The sequence below is a fragment of the Sciurus carolinensis genome, chromosome 8 (genome assembly GCF_902686445.1).
Source record: "Sciurus carolinensis chromosome 8, mSciCar1.2, whole genome shotgun sequence".
Classification (NCBI taxonomy): Eukaryota; Metazoa; Chordata; class Mammalia; order Rodentia; family Sciuridae; genus Sciurus; species Sciurus carolinensis.
Window position 1 is genome coordinate 2,095,439 of NC_062220.1, and position 16,246 is coordinate 2,111,684.

General features: G+C 53.7%; 1 long non-coding RNA gene across 1 annotated transcript; it reads left to right on the forward strand.

Annotated features, from left to right (window-relative positions):
- The first annotated feature begins 1,009 nt into the window (after positions 1 to 1,009).
- On the forward strand, positions 1,010 to 14,595 carry LOC124990196 (uncharacterized). Its single transcript, XR_007109717.1, has 5 exons — positions 1,010 to 2,331; positions 2,476 to 2,622; positions 3,235 to 3,472; positions 3,789 to 3,883; positions 14,353 to 14,595. It is a non-coding gene; the product is annotated as an uncharacterized LOC124990196 (long non-coding RNA).
- Positions 14,596 to 16,246: the final 1,651 nt, after the last annotated feature.

Here is a 16,246-nt window from a genome sequence, read left to right on the forward strand (position 1 = left end):
GGATCCCTTAGTTTCACTTACATTTATATGTTCTGCAAACTCCACTTGAGTCTTCATTCTGGGCCAGGGTTAGGGTTAGGGTCAGGGTCAGGGTTAGGGTTTGGGCAGGTTTGAACCTGACTACAAACCTGCACTCTCTTGCAAATACGTAAATCGGAAAATCTTAGAGTTGAATCTAAAAGCAATAAACACACACATGTGCTGACCACACAGCAGACACCGGAGAACATAACCCCACCCCTGCTTCCAGGAGGAACTGGCCCCCAGGAGGGAGAACGCTCTGCGTGCATCACCTGGAGAGCCAGTGTGGCCAGCGAGGACGACAGGATGATGGCCTGGGCTGGGAGCCATGGACTCCGCATGGTCCAGCCTGAGGAGCCACTTGAGCTCTGGTGCCCTGGGGGGGGTGGTGCTGGGGCTGCACCTTCTCTCCAAGGTCAAAGCCAAGGCAATTCACGTGTTGGGAATGCAATCCAAAAGCAGCAGGGTCGAGAGCGGGGCCTTCAGAGTGACCAGGCCCAGGGCTGAGCCCTGCTTGGTCTCTCCGTGGCCTCCTGACCTTCACCCTTCTCCTCCTACACTTGGTCTTCTGCTTCCTTCACACAGGACGGACGGTTCTTCTCTCCCAGGCCATGGGGGCTTGGTAGCAAGGGTGGGGCCGGCTCCGCCCTCCGAGTGGACCCGTGTTGTCAGAGAGCAATGTGTCCTCTTCTCCCTCTCTCTGGCCTTCTGCCTTCCCCTGTGGGCTGCTGCAGAAGGGAGGCCCTTGTCAGGGTGCAGCCCCTGACCTTGGACTCCCCAGCCTCTGGAACTGTGAGAAATGGATTTCTGTTCTTTGCAGAGGACAGTGCTCAGTGTCTGTGGAGCAGTACACAACAGGCTGAGGGGGGTGCTCCTTCCTTCTGTTCCGGGGCCCTCGCCAACTCCTGGCTGTGTCCGTCCTGCTGCTGACGAGCGCTGTGGTGTTATTCACGAGTTTTCTCTGCCTCCCTGTCTTCACAGAGCCCCGGGTCCTCTGACCTCTGCCATGCCTGCGGGAGCCCCGAGCCTGCAGTGCACCCCTCCCCTGTGCAGCAAGGGCTCGGGCGCGGTCAGCGAGCGAGATCGCGGGTCGGACTTTGAAAGTCACTTTTTGTCAGCGGAGGCACGTTTCAACACCGGCGTGTCCAGGAGACAGTTGGCTGCTGTGTTGTAAAGACGGATTTAATGAAGGTGTGCGTGTCCGGGCTTGCCCGGCGGCTGCTGGCTGTGTAGGCCGGCCTTGGACTGCGCAGGGGGACGGTCTGCGTGCAGCTCGCCCCGGCTTAACTTCACCATGCCCTTGCCGTCCCGAACGCCCTCCAGACAGGAGCTCGCGACTCCCAGGGCAGAGGCCCACACACACCTGTGTGCAGTCACCACACCGGAGCCCGCGCCTGGCTTCCCGGCCGGCAGAGGACAGCACCAGCTCCAGGGGAGGCACGATCCGGGGAGGCTGGGCGGCTGAGGCTGGGAACCTTGCTTTGTACAGCCTCTGGTCCTCAACGCCGCCACGGAAATACCCAGTCTGCGCTCAGTTAAGATCCTATCTGTTCGAAGGCGTCATCGCGGAGGGAGAAGTAATTTCGGCGAGACTGTGAGCAGCGTGCCCAGGACGTCCTTGCCCACCTTTCTTCTCTTGTGGTCCATCTTTTATCGAGGCCTATCTGCCTTCAGCATCTGGCCCGGCTGCCAATGCTAAATATCATTCTGATAATAATAACACGGTGGCTCTCCAAGCTCCCTTTCATCCCAGGAGCCCAGAGCTTACGCACGTTAATTAATCAAGCTCCGAGCAGCGCCCGTGGAGGCAGACGTGCAGTGTCTGCTAGACGGTTCAAGTGGCTCCCTCCCGGGCTCGCCCTCTGCCGCTGGGCGCAGGCTGCCCTGCTGCCGGGTTCAGCCGGGCCCCAGATGAAAGGCCCCTGGCCGAGAGCTTTCTGGGGTGGAGTGTTCTGCCAGCGCTTCACCTCGGCTTCTGCAAAGGCCTTTTGTGTGCGGTCCTAAGTGTGGACGGATCCGCCCACGCCTCCAGCCTCCCCTGCTGGGCTCTCCTGCTGTGGGCCTGGTCTCTGCAGAGGAGACAGCAGCGACTCTGGAGGCCAGGCTGCTGCAGGTGGAAGCAGAGGCCCAGCAGAGGCCCGGCACACTCCCGAGTGCAGTGTGGGGCCGGTGAGCCTTGCCACAACGGGTCAGAGCCTCATGGACACAGCACGTCTGCCCGGCCTCCTAAACACCTTCAGGCGCTGGCCACCGGGAGGCCGGGAGCCAAGGGTGCAGTGTGCTCTCAGCCTGTTCCCTCGTCTAGCCTGTGTGAGTTGCTGCACGTCCTTTGGGACGTTTCTCTGTGGTGGCCCTGAAGGGAAAGACTCCCAGCCTCCCGGCTGAGCTCTCCAGGGCCAGGGACGGAGAGGTGTTTCTCGTAGCAGTGACCTCATTATCACGACTTTGTTCTAGGGACGTGTCCCCATGAGTCCAGGTCAACAATCTGCACGTTATGGTTTAGATGAAGGTCCCTGAAGCTCACCTGTGAGACAGGGCAAAGGTCTGGAGGAGAAGAGATTGGGCTCTACCTTGACCTAATCAGAGGATGGACCCTGACGGGTTAGCTGAGTGGTGACTGGAGGCAGGTGGGGTGGCGGGAGGACGGGGCTCCCTGGGGGCGTGGCTATGGGTGTGTGTTTCGTAAGTGGAGAGTCGAGTCTCTCTTGCTCGCGCTGCTTCCTGATCATCACGTGAGCAGCTTCCCTCTGCCACACTCTTCCGCCATGATGTTCAGCCTCGCCTTGAGCCCTGAGGAGTGGAGGCTGCTGTCTGTGGACTGAGACCTCTGAAACTGGGAGCCCCCAAATCAACTTTTCCTCCTCCACCGTTGTTCTGCTGGGGTCTGTAGGTAAAAGTGTGGAAAAGCCGACTAAAACAGTATGGAATTAAAATGCAGTGGCTTCTCATGCCTGGGCCTTGACCCAGCTGAGAGGAGGAGCAGACGGGCAAGTGGCCACTGGGGGCATCTGCTGGTGACCAAGGGGGCAGGGCCGCAGGAGGGCCGCAGTCAGGTGGAGCAGTCCCTTCCTGGGGTGACTTTGGATGTCCCCGTCTAACCCGAGGGCTTCTGTGGGTGCAGGTGGAGGTGCTGAGGGCTGTGTCACTCTGGTGGCCGAGGTGCGTGTGTGTGAGCAGAGTGTTGTGTGTGCGTGGCTGTCTTTGTGTCTGCAGGGCCTCTTCCTTGCGTGTTCCCGGGACAGTCACTCCAGGGTGACTCAGCAGGCATAGCCGAGCACAGAAGACCCCTCTCTCGGTGGGGCCAGCATGGAACTGAGGACACGTGTCACTGGTTGGGCAGGCCACCGCTGGACAAAGCACAGTGAGGGCAGAGGGCTGCCCGCTCAGCCTGTGGCCTCTGGACCTTCGCGGCATTTCTCCTGAAGCCCGATGCCTCCTGTGCTGTCGCCAGGTATGTTCTTGGTCTGTCAGCAACCTACCCCACCGGCCGAGCACAGTGGGTTGTGGATGTGACACAGGCCCCATCCGAAGCTTCTAGTTGGACGTGCAGTTGTGGCCATGCATGGAGAGAACTATTGCCTTGGTTTGGACGCTGAATGTCCCTCAAAGACCCATGTGTCAATCTTGGCCACCAGGACACTGCTGTTAGGAGGTGGTGGAGTCTTCGGGAGGTGCTCCCAGTGGGAGGCCCTCGGGTCACTAGGTGTGCTCCAAAGTGGGTGGTGGGACCTCAGTCTCTTCCTCTCTCTCTCTTGCCTCTTGGCCAGGAGGTGACCAGCTTTGCCATGTCCTGCCAAGAGGCACTGAGCTGCCACAGGCCAAGCAGCAGCCCAATCCATCACGGATGTGAACCTCTGAAAATGTGAGCCCCCAAACCTTTCCTCTTTGTAAGCTGATTGCCTCAGGCGTTCTCTGACAAGTCCAGAGGGCCGTTTAGAGTGTGGGCCTTCCTTGGCCTGGGCACAGGTGTCAGTCACAGGTGCTGGTTTGGACTTACTCTTTCTGCTCTCGGGGTGTCCTGAGCCACAGAAGTGAGTGGAGTCATGGCCTGCTGTGTCCACCCCTAGGCCCTGGAGCCTGTCTCCGGGGTGTGGCTAGGTCCAGCAGGCGTGGGGTCCAGTCCCTCCTCATCCTGGGCAGGCTCTGCTCCTGTCCTTGCACAACCCGAAGTCTTTGTAGCTTCTGCCTTGGTGTCCCTGGGTTGCCCCGTAGCTGTGGAATGTTCTGGCTTGCCTCCTCCCGGGGGTGAGCGGTGCCTCCTGTCGTGACTCTGGATGAGTGGGGTATTCCTGTCGTGGAGCGCGGCTGTGGAGGGGGCCGTTCCCAAGGGCGCCAGGCTCCCGCCGCGCCTCGCCTCGCCTCCAGCCACGTGTGCTGAACTGCTTCTGAGGGAAGGCCGGGGGTGGGGGAAGCCAGGCTCCTCTTCCTGCTAAATCGGACCCTGCAGAGGAGAGAGGCCCGTCGGACAGAGTCTACCTCAAGGTGAACTTGGGGACCCCTTGAGAATGGGGTTGGCCTTGTCCTGTGGGTGCCGAGACTGTGTAGATGCCACGGTCTCTTCACAGAGGTCTCTCTACCCTGATGTTGGCATTTCCCTGTCCGGGGTGCCATGGAGGGAGGGGTCGCTGTCCGCCAGGTGAGCCGTGGTCCCCAGGGGCAGCGCCGTGCCCAGGGCTCCGGGGCCTCTGGTCCGATTGCCCATCACCCTCCTAGGCAGGCCCGTGAGCCGCGTCTGGGGTTCCGCCTGCTGTGCCCGGGCCTCTGCCGGCAGCACCAGTGGTGGAGGAAGCCTGAGCGTCCCACCCTGTGAGGGTGTCCGTGCTTAGGAGGGGCCCAGGGGCCTCAGGCCACGGTCCCGAGGGGTGTTGGCCGGGCGACTCTGAGGACACGCAGCCATGGTGCTTGTCTGTTCGCTGGCCGTGTTGGGGCTCTGGCTTCTCTTTCCTGGGCCGTGATTACTGAAGTATGATTCATGCATGGTAAGCGCACCCTCAGCGTTACAAGATGAGTCCTGACACACGCATACCGTCCCATAACCACGGCGACCACGGCCCATCTAGAAAATGCCCTGTAATCCCCCCAATTTCCTCATGGCTTGTGCAATAAACTCCCTCTTCCTGCCCGAGACCCTGGAAACCACGGGGCTGGTATCTGTCCCAACAGTTTATCTCTAAAATGCTCCAACAGTGCGAAACGTGGCGCTCGCGCCCTCTCGCTCGGCGCAGGCTGGAGCCCTCAGTGCTGTGTGGAGCACCCTGGGCCCTGGGGGCCGTGCGCTAGGTGCACTCGCGTGGGTCCGTCCCTCTCAGCGGATGGGCGTCTGGGGTTTTCAGTCTGGCTTTGTGAATAACAGAACAGCAGCCTGGGCTGGGGTCTCTGTGTGGAGGTCGCCGATTTCTCTTGGGGAAATTCCTGGAGTGGGTTCCTATGGTACAGAGTATGTTCAAATCGACATGAAGAAGTCAGATTGTTTTCCAAAGTGGCTGGGCACTCCCACGTGGAGCACGGCCCTTGCCACGGCTCCAGGAGGCCTGTGGGATGTCTCACTGTGACCTAAGGCACTTCCTTAACGCCAGGCGCTGGGCGTCTTCTCGTGGTCTGGCCTGCTGTCCGTCCCTCCTCCCTGGGAAGTGTCTGCTTGCATCTTTTGCCTGCCGCGCTTCCTTGTAAATCCCGCCCTTTGTCCCATGGCACCGTGGAAGCTCCTTGGAGATCCCGATACAAAATCGGATGCCTGTTAGGCAGAGTGTCCCCCCTTGGTGGCTCGCCTTCTCAGCTCTCCTCAATAGCATCCTCAAAGTGGCTGATTTTGAAAAAGTCCAACGAGTATTTATCCACTGACTCAGCAACTCTTTGATTTTCCTTGCAACACACTATTCCCACAGTGGGTGCAGCAGCAGTGCCCGCTTCCGTGTTCTGTTGGCCTCGTGGAGTGCTGTTCCTCCGGATGCCTAGGTTCACAGCGCGGAGTGCTGTCGCCCTCCCACCTGACCGGCTTACTCCCGGCCTGGCCGGGTCCAGGGCGCTTCGTGTTTTCTGGTCACTTGACTTTCCCTTTCCTCTCTTTTCTTCCTTTTGTTTTCCCTCCCTTCCTTCCTTCCTTCCTTCCTTCCTTCCTTCCTTCCTTCCTTCCTTCCTTCTTTTCCTTCCCTCCCTCCCTCCCTCCTTCCTTCTTTTCTTTCTTTCTTTCTTTCTTTCTTTCTTTCTTTCTTTCTTTCTTTCTTTCTTTCTTTCTTTCTTTCCTTCCTTCCTTCCTTCTTTCTTTCTTTCTTTCCTTCCTTCCCTCCCTCCCTCCTTCCTTCCTTCCTTCTTTCCTTCCCTCCTTCCTTTCTTTCTTTCTTTCCTTCCTTCCTTCCTTCCTTCCCTCCCTCCCTCCTTCCTTCCCTCTTTCCTTCCTTCCTCCCTTCCTTCTTTTCTTTGTTTCTTCCTTCCTTTCTTTATTTTTCCTTCCTTCCTTCTTTCCTTCCTTCCTTCCTTCCTTCCTTCCTTCCTTCCTTCCTTCCTTTCTTTCTTTCTTTCTTTCTTTCTTTCTTTCTTTCTTTCTTTCTTTCTTTCTTTCTTTCTTCCTTTCCTTTCCTTTCCCTCCCTCCCTCCCTCCTCTCTCTCTCCTTCCTTCCTTCTTTCTTTCTTTCTTTCTTTCTTTCTTTCTTCCTTCCTTCCTTCCTTCCTTCCTTCCTTCCTTCCTTCCTTCCTTCCTTCCTTCCTTCCTTTCCTTTCCCTCCCTCCTTCCCTTCCCTCTCTCCCTCTCTCCCTCCCTCCCTCCCTCCCTCTTTCTTTCTTTCTTTCTTTCTTTCTTTCTTTCTTTCTTTCTTTCTTTCTTTCTTTCTCTCTCTCTCTCTCTCTCTCTCTCTCTCTCTCTCTCTCTCTCTCTTTCTTTCTTTCTTTCTTTCTTTCTTTCTTTCTTTCTTTCTTTCTTTCTTTCTTTCTTTCTTTCTTTCTTTCTTTCTTTCTTTCTTTCTTTCTTTCTTTCTTTCTTTCTTCTTTTTCTTTTCTGTAGCACTAGGGATTGACCCAGGGCTCTCCCTTGCCAGGCACACCACAGTCAAAGCTGTTGTCTTTCTCCTGGGAAGTCCTTGTTCTGGCCCTTCACTGATTTTACTTTCAGTCTCTACTGTTTTTTTTTTTTTCTCTTGATCTGAACAGAACTTCCAAAAAAGTATTGATGCTAAGGAGCTACTTATTTGGTCCCTATTTTCAATGAGAGTACCTTTGTTACTTTTTTCTTAAGTAGCTAAACTTAAAGCTTCAAATATTAAGTTTTGAAAAATGTTCTTTGAAAGAAAAAGTCAGCAATGCTCTCCGAGCCTCGCCCTTTGGATGTGTGTCCATGGTGCTGCGCCTGCTTTTCTCCCCTTTGGCCTGGCTTTTCCTAGTTTCAGAGCTGTGTGTTCCTAGACGGCCACGGTGTGACCACGATGAAGCTTACTTTCCACGTGCTCATGAAGCATGTATTTGTTTTGATAAGAAGTAAGTCTTCCTCTATGTCAACATGCATCTAGAAGCACTAAAACAGGAAAATCTTGTGATCATCTTGATAAACGCAGGAAAAGTTTTGACAAAACTGAACACCTATTGGTGACTTTAAAAAATTCTCAGCAGACTCCAGTTTGAAAGGCTGGCCTTAATCTGATAAAAGGTGTGAAAAATCTACAGCTCACCCTCTCTTCAATGGTGAAGGATTCTGTGCTCTCCCCCCATGATCCAGGAGAAAAGAAAGGTGTGCTTTCTATCGAATGCTGAACTTGTGACTGTAGCTAGAGGAGTAAGGAAAGAAAAGTCAGTAAGGTCTTTGCACACAGGGTGGAGGAACTCTGTTTATCACAAGTGACGGGACCATCCACATGGACACGTTAACAGGCTTCATGAGAAGTGTGCTGGAGCTGTTAAGTTGAGTCAGCAAGATAAGACCACACACTGCTGCATTTCCCTATTCTGGGAAGCTGGAGATTGAGACTAAAAACAAGACCATTTGTGTAGCATCAAGATTCGGAATCATGCCTAATGGACCACGTGCCCGAGTCACAGGTAGGAAACCACTACCCGTAAGGTGGAGAGCACAGAAGCATGGCAGCACCCTGCCCACCAAATAGCCCACACAGACAAATCCCCACAGGTATCAGAGGGAAGGAGCTGGCGCTCCAATTGGTACAAAGTTCTAGAAAATAAATTTTGTAATGTGTACAAAGAGTTCACATAGAGCGTTCTAGAGTCAACTACACCCTCATTAGACACACAGCTGGGCTTTATGAAATAGGGAACTAGAGACACAGACGGAAACAGTCCTGTGATTCTGCCTCTCCAGGCAATGGTGCGCTGCTCAGGAGCACGGAAGAGCGGGAGCCTGGACACACCTGGACACCTGGACACACGCCGCCAAGGTCACACCCCGGAGGCTGAACCTGAAGGGCAGAGTTCTAATTCTGGCTTCATCAGTTAACCAGCTGTGTGATCTCAACTACGTAATTACATGTTCCAAGCTGCAGGTCCATCACCTACGATACGGCAGTGGAAGCATCTAGAGTTGCTGTGGTAAGGATTAAGGTTTAGATTCACTGATGACCACACACAGCGAAAGCTAGCCCTCATTATTCTTATCATTCTACGAAAATGCTGTGAAGCATAAAAACTCAACTGTCTGGTAGCAAAGTAGGTTCAGTTAACGGTTTGATTTCTTATTTGTACATCTTCCTGTATTACGAGTTTTCCTATGATGGTTATTTTGTGTTTCTGTAATAAAAATTAGTTGTACTTGGAAATATTTTAAAGATTTTTTTTTTTTTTTTTTTTTTTTTTTTTTTGTGGTACTGGGAATTGAACTCAACCTCTGAGCCACATCCGCGGCTCTTTTTTGTATTTTATGTAGAGATAGGGTCTCACTGAGTTGCTTAGTGCCTCACTTTTTCTGAGGCTGGCTTTGAACTCAAGATCCTCCTGCCTCAGCCTCCTGAGTCATTGGGATTCCAGGTGTGGCTTAAAGCAGTTTTCAATGATGACAAGCTCATGGTGGAATTTAAAGTGAAAACACGGCAGGAAACAAAACTGAAGACAGACTCTGAGCCTTTAGGCTGGGGGTGTTGCTCAGGGGCTTGCCCAGTGTGTGTGAGGCCTTGGGTTGCTTCTCCAGTATCTCAATAAGAGTAATAAAAAGAATGTTAATTATTCTAGAACTTCTTTTTATTTAATGTAAAAGCATAGATCAAAGGTTAAATGGAAAAGGAATAAGATCATCTCTGAGTAATGAGAGTAGATTTTCATTTCCTTTTTCATGCCTTCAGTTAAAGCTGCTTCTTCGTGCATTGTTTGTGTGATGAGAGAAGTCAGGCGGATCGATCTGTCACAGATTCAGTCGGCCTCAGGGCCCCTGGACTCCAGGCCTATGAGTTGCCTGCTTGCTGAAGTTTTCTCTGTAGCCTCAAGTTGGTGTCTGTGCGGCTGCTTTGGTTGCCCAGGGACGTGAGGCTTTTGGAAAGCTGACCACGTGCATGCAGCAAGGTGCCTTTAAACAGATACACACCAAGCGAGAATCCGCAGGGAAGAGTTGGGGAAAGAGCAGTGGCCAGCACTGAGGACCCAGCTCTGCGTCCCCTGGAAGCAGCCTCCACGCCTGCTGACCCAGTTCACTCCAGCTTTGAAGAGCCCGGTTCCAGGACTGGGGAGCCTCACCCCTGCATATTTTTGGTTTAACATCCTAAGTCCCCCCGGTAGGTTCCATGAGCTCGAGAAGAGTAACTAAAGAGCCTTAAGTACTAAAGCAGGGCCACCTGACCCCGTGGCCAGGGCTCAGCCCCCCTCCCTGCAGGCCTCCTGCCTCTCCTGCTGTGGCCACACCGTCGGTCTTATTTCAGTTTCCACTCCTGTTTCATGTCTGCCCCAGTCCCTTTGCCCTGCGCTTTCCCCTGCCTGGAATGGGTTCCATTATTTCCCTCCCCCATCGCTTCCTCCCCAAATGCCACGGCTTCTGGTGGCCGACTTCCGAGCTCCGAGGTGGCAGATACAAAGTCCGTTTCGAAGGCAATGTCCCCTTTGCTCCTGGTCGGCTGAGCTCGGAGCCTGCACTGCTCCTGGCCACTCTCTGGCCCCTGCTGAGGAGCTCTTACGTAGCTCTGTCCTGCACGAGCCTCTCCCCTCCAAGGTTGGGCTCCGGGTCTGAGGCCCAGCCCCCTCACTGTGGCCAGGGCCGGGCCTGGAAGGACATACTGGAACTGTCATTCATGATTGTCACTCATGGAGAGGGTGTGGTGGCAGCTGCCAGAGCCAGGAGGTGTGATGGGGCTGAGCCTGGGCACAGACAGCAGGGATCTGGGAAGGCGGTGGCAGGCCTGGGCCACGGGGCACACGGCCCTGGGAAGCGGGCCCCAAGTCGGGTTGTGGGAACAGGCCCCGTGGGACACGGCCACAGCTCTTTTGGTCTGGGGGCCCATTGAAGGTTTTTGAAAGCCGGAGAGAAATTGGGTCATCTCATGTTAGGAGGTAATGTCGACAAGGAGTCTGGAGCCGGGGACTTCCTCTTTGAAGCCAGGCCTGCCTGCAAGACCTGCAGCCGCAGAGGGCACAGTCACGGTGGCACCTCTCAGCCCAGGACAGGGTCCAGACACTGGAGGCTGGCTCCTGGCCCCCGTCCACGGAGCTGCACTGACTCCTGACTGCACATTCCCATGGCCGAGTGCCGGTCAATGTTTTAAAGATCTAAAATCATGTCTTAATATTGGCATCAGATTAACTGAATATTGTCTTTCTAGGGAGTAAGTAGAAGACACTAAGTTTTGTGGGTTTCTCTGTAAGTTGAGGGGAGCTTAGTCTTTTAACGTTTATTTTATTTTAGAACTAGGAGGAAACAGTTCTGAATGGGCCATGTAATTAGTGGTGTCCCTCTAGCTGACTGGTGGCTCCCTCAGTGAGCCATTACTTCATTATTTTGTGTGTGTGGTGCTAGCGACTGAACCCAGGGGTGCTGTGCCCCTGAACCACATCCCCAGCCCTTAGTATTTTATTTTGAGACGGGGTCTCACTAAGTTGCTGAGTCTGGCCTTGAACTTGTGATCCTCCTGCCTCAGCCTCCGGAGTGACTGGTGTGTGTCACCATGCCTGGCTGACTTGTTTTCTTGTCTCTCTGGTGAGGAGGGAGGAGATGTGGCCTCAACACTTCTGTCACTTGATGGGGTATTGGTGCACAGAGGGTTTGAGGTCTCCTTTCCCCCTGAGCACAGAGCGGGCGGCTGCCTGGAATGCTGGATGTCTGTGAGCACTGCGCACGAGGCCGAGTGGGGGCTTCTGCACATATTCTTGCAGATGGGAACAGGGGGGAGGTAGGGGACTGAGCAGGCTGAGAGTCCCTTGCTTCCTAAGTAGCCCTCTGGATGGCAGAGAATCTCCTTGAGCTGAAGGGCAGGAGGGAAGGTGCTGAGCTCCAAGGCTCCACCCTCGCCCCAGGACGTCCACTCCAGGCGCTGAGAGCTGGACCGAGAAGCAGGGCTGCGCAAAACAGCCTGGGCTGCTCCATCTCAGGCTGAGGAGAGGCATTTCCTGAAACAGGAGGTGGGCATCTCTGTCTCCCCACAGTGGAAGGGAGCCTGGGGTCCAGGGCCCAGGGAGGCTCAGTGGTCCAGAGACTGAGAGACTCCAGCTTGGAAGTGCCGTCCGGGAGCCCTTGTGCCCGAGGTGGGCGTGGAACGTGCCACACGGCAGCTTTGCTCAGGAGCAGACCGGGAGGTGATGCCTGCCCTGGGGCCACGTGTGCGCTGGGAGCGTCCGGTGCCTGTCCTCCGGGGGTGGCGCTGGGTTGCTGCAGGTATTTGGAAGCGCGCTTTAGTTCACTTTTGCTGCTGTCATGTGCACTTGATATCGCAGTCCTAGTAATTCTGTTTAATTTAAGAGCACGAAGAGCATATGAGGTGAGTTATTGGGGAAGTAATCGTACTCAAACCCCAGTCTCACCAACAATAGAATTATTTGTTCTCTTCAGCCAAGAAGCAGCCAGGAGCCCTTCACATCCCTGCTAATCGCTGCAGACACTTAATAATGGGCTGACTCGGGAGGCCGACAAGTCTTCTCATAGGGTTTCAATATTCCCTAAATTTGTGTGGTGAGCTGCGAGCATTTGGTTTAGAGAAGCCTCCCAACTACAAAAGGCTTTTCTTTCCATTTCTGTGCTGCACCTTTAAAGGCCCCAAGCAGCTCCCACGCCCATCGACGTGTCTTCAGCTGTTTCTACAGTTTGCTTTCTGCTTTCAGGACATTAAAGGACACTTTCAAGTCAAACGTCTGGCAGGAGCATGTGAGAGGAGTGGCCCCGTGCCACCCTCCAGAGGACCCAAGGATTGTGTGGAGGGCTGTTTTCCTTCCCTGCCTGAAAGAGCTGGGCTCTGGCTGCAGAGGGAGCTGGGCCCTCCCAGCAGCCTGCATCGCCCCTTCCCCCACCCGTCTGCCTTCCCAGCCAGAGAGGCCCTGAAGTTTTCTTTAGCTTTTGTTTGCTAAAGGGGGGTTCAGGTCTTGTGTACAAAATTGGCCCCTAAGTCTGACATGGTTTCTCCACCGGGAGGGCGGCCTGAGAGTGGAAGCCAGCTTTGGGCTGGGCTTTAATTGCCGCTCTTGTAATCCCGGAACGTTGAATGCTTTCTTGAGGCAGATACAGGCTGGGAGAGGGGCCTTTTTACAAACTAAGTGCCCTGCTAAGCTGCACGTGTTTTCATAAGAGACTCCAGGGAATGTGGAGCTACAGTAGCTCAAGCTGCTCTTGTTGGGTGGAAATGGGCTTTGTAAAACCCCTCTCTCTGGCCATGGGCTTGCAGGCTAGTTGCTGGGGATTAGCTTCACAACGGGGCACAGGCAGCACGGGGGATTCCCCAAGAACCGCCACACAGAGGTCTGGAAGGATGACGGTTCTGTGGGACACGTCAGGGAGCGTGAGCACACCCCTGCGCTGGCTCTCCCTTGGCTGTGCCTCACCAGCCAGCGCAGGTCACTGGTGATGAGGACCCTGGCCTGTCCTGAGAAATCTGCCCCTGACCTGGGAGGGTGGCCCGGAATCCATGCATCAGAGGGAAGGAATTCAGGGTGCTAGCTTTTGGAATAGAGCTTTTGACTAGGGCAGGGGCACGACCCTGCGCACATGATGCGTGTGCTCAGGTGACAGCCCTTGGAGCTGGTGGCGTCTGCGTAGTGTCTGGTGGACTCTCTGGCTGTCTGCCGGCATGTGTTGGTATTGTTGGTATTTATTGGGTAGATACCCAAGAGACGGATCTCCTCTGACAGTATCTGATGTGCTCTATTGGTGTCTTTGGGCACACGTTTGGTGCCTATTGCTATCTGGGTAGTGTGCCATGATGTTTGATGGACTCTGTTGGTGTCTGTGCGTGTGTTGGACATCTGATGGCACCTGTGATATCTGGGTAGTATCTGATGGTGTCTGATGGACTCCGTTGGTGTCTGTGGTACATATTTGGTCTCTGTTGGTGTCCTTTGGTATCTGAGCAGTATCTGAAGGGCTCTGTTGGCATCTGTGGGTACACATTTGGTATCTGATGGCATCTGTTGGAATCTGATGGCATCTGTTGGAATCTGATGGTATAGGTTTCTGTTGGTAAGGGGCTCTTGGAGCTACTCCAACTGTGGTGTGTAACAGTTGGGGGAGCTGTGGTGATGGACGTCTTTGGTGAAGGTTCTTGGAGCTGCTTCCTTTTGATTGGCTTGAAAGCTGCAGGTGGACGTGTTTCACCTGCTGAATATGGAGCTGGTTTTGTAGAAGGGGCATTTTGTACAGGAATCATCAGTGAGCTATAAACCAAACCAGCAGATCTGGGATCCAATGCTGGTTTTGACACATTCCTGGTCACTTGAACATGAGAGAAACTACTTAACACAATTTTAAGAAAGTTTTTTGGAATACCTACTTGTTATTTTCTGGGAGAAACAAATGTCAAAGAGATAATATTTTCTGCAGGAAACTCATAATGTGACTGGAGATATAAATGGCCAGCCACCACTTGAATGGTGGGCAGTAGCGTCTATACGAACAATGGCAGAATGTAGTGAAGTTGGGAATGATCAAGGTCGGGAAGCATTTGGGGCCCACAGAATAGCAGGTGATTGATTTCAACTGGAAGGCTTGTGAAAGGTCTCATGGGGAGAAACCTTGCTAGCGTTCAGGGCAGAGATAAGCGTGCTGGGGGCTACACTTTTGAATCTCCAAACCCAAGCTCCAGGCTGTTTCAGTGCATGTTTGCACACTGAGAGAACCGAAGCATCCTCTCATGTGCGGGCACCTGGGCTGTTCTGCTCACGGCAAGATTTCAGGGAAACTTCGGCACTAAATCAAATACTACTTTGTAACAGAGAACCTGAAACTGGGAAGACCGTACATGCAGGTGAAGGTGCAGCTCAGGTCAGCCTGGTAAGCCTGGGTCTCCTCTGCAAGCTTGGCAGTCCCACAAAATCTCTGGAACGGGGCTTTCATTTCAGATTGTGGGCCACTCCTGTGCACGATCTATTTTTAAAAAATTTTTAAATCTTATTTGTCCTGATTAGTTGTACATGATAGTAGAATGCATATTACCCAGCTTTAAAGAAGAATGAAATTCTGGCACTTGATGGTAAGTGGATGGAGGTAAGTGAAATAAGCCAATCCAGAAAACAAAAGGCCGAAGGTTTTCTCTGATATGTGGAAGCTAATTCACAATAAGGGGGTGGGATAGGGAGCCGTAATCTATTTTTTAAGTTAAAAATAACCTACGTACATATGCATTTGGAAATTTAACTTGAAAATACAACAACTTGCTTTGTACTGCAGACCACGTAGACTCATTTTTGAGAGATCATGAAATAATTATGCAGACCTATATATCAAGAAAGCCTCTTCATAAGGTGCTTAAAGTATTCTGGTGTCCACAGAGGCCTCTGAATCTGATAACCTGAGCCATCCTGGAATCTCGTCTCCCAGGTGACATTCGATGATCACCAGCACGGAAGTTTAGATTTCCGGCTGCATTCTGGGGATCTCTCTTTTTTATCAGACCTGGGAGCTTCCATCACCCAAGGCTCTGAAATTGTCATCAAGTTAGAAGAAGTTCACAAATACGTAAATTTGAGCACTTAGCTACCTTATTTTGCCACCTTATTACCTGAGTTCAAATATATGAGAGGTGGAATCTGAGGCTCCAGATGCAGCTTTCTACAGTCCAAGAAATGTTAATAAGTTATCTTGGGGAACACGTGGACACCCCTGGGAAGTGGGGAAAACCTTTGTCAGGTCTACCTTGTAGGAAACTAAGGAACAAGAAGGAATGGGGCTGTCACTGGAAGAGTACTGGCTCCAGGACACGCTGGACCACGTACTTCCCACGCATCCCGGGATTCCACTCGCACACAGCCCAGGAGGTAGCTGTCCACGTCCTGTTTTACAGGTGAGCAAACCGAGGGTCAGGTGGAGCAGGCAACCAGGGGGGCGGGCTGCACGTGCTGCCTTGGAACTCTCTTCCCTCTGTGGGCTGTGTTCTCCTCCGTCACCTGTGGCAGTCAGCTTTGTGTCACGGGGACCACAGCCCCTGACGAGAACAACGTAGAGGAGGAGAGACTTCATTGCGACTCGTGGTTGCAGGCATGGTCCTGGCTCCTGGCTCTGGGCCTGCGTGAGGCAGAACCTCATGGCAGAAGAGCACAGAACAGGAGAATTGCTCAGCTCCTGGCAGCCAGGAAGGAGAGGGAGAGAGAGGGAAGGAGGAGGGGGGAACAAGGAGCGAGGGAGAACAGTAGACCTCCCTGGGCACGTCCCAGGGACCCCGCTTCTCCACCAGGTCCACCTTCCACCAGTCCCTTCGGCCATCGGGGATTAAGCCGCCGATGAGGTCAGCGCCCTCCTGAGCTCCTCACACCCAAAGGCCCAGCTCTGAACTTGCGGCACTGGGAACATGATCTTTAAACCAAGATTTGGGGACATTCTAGATCCCGAATGTGGTGCCCTTCACGTGACTGTTCTCGCGTCTGTGACTCTCCTGAGGCTCACGTTAACACTTTTCTTCCTCCGGGAGCTTCCTGGGCCCCTGGGAGAAGCTGGGAGCCTGCGCACCTCTCCCGTGGGTGTCCGTGTTCTCCACGTGCCGTCAGATGCCAGGGCCCTTAGATGGTCTGCAAGACACCCAGTGGGTGAAAATGCTGGCCCTGGGCTGCAGTCACAGTCCCGCTTCCGACACCGTCACACTCCCCAGGGAACGCGCCGACAGAATACCAGCTC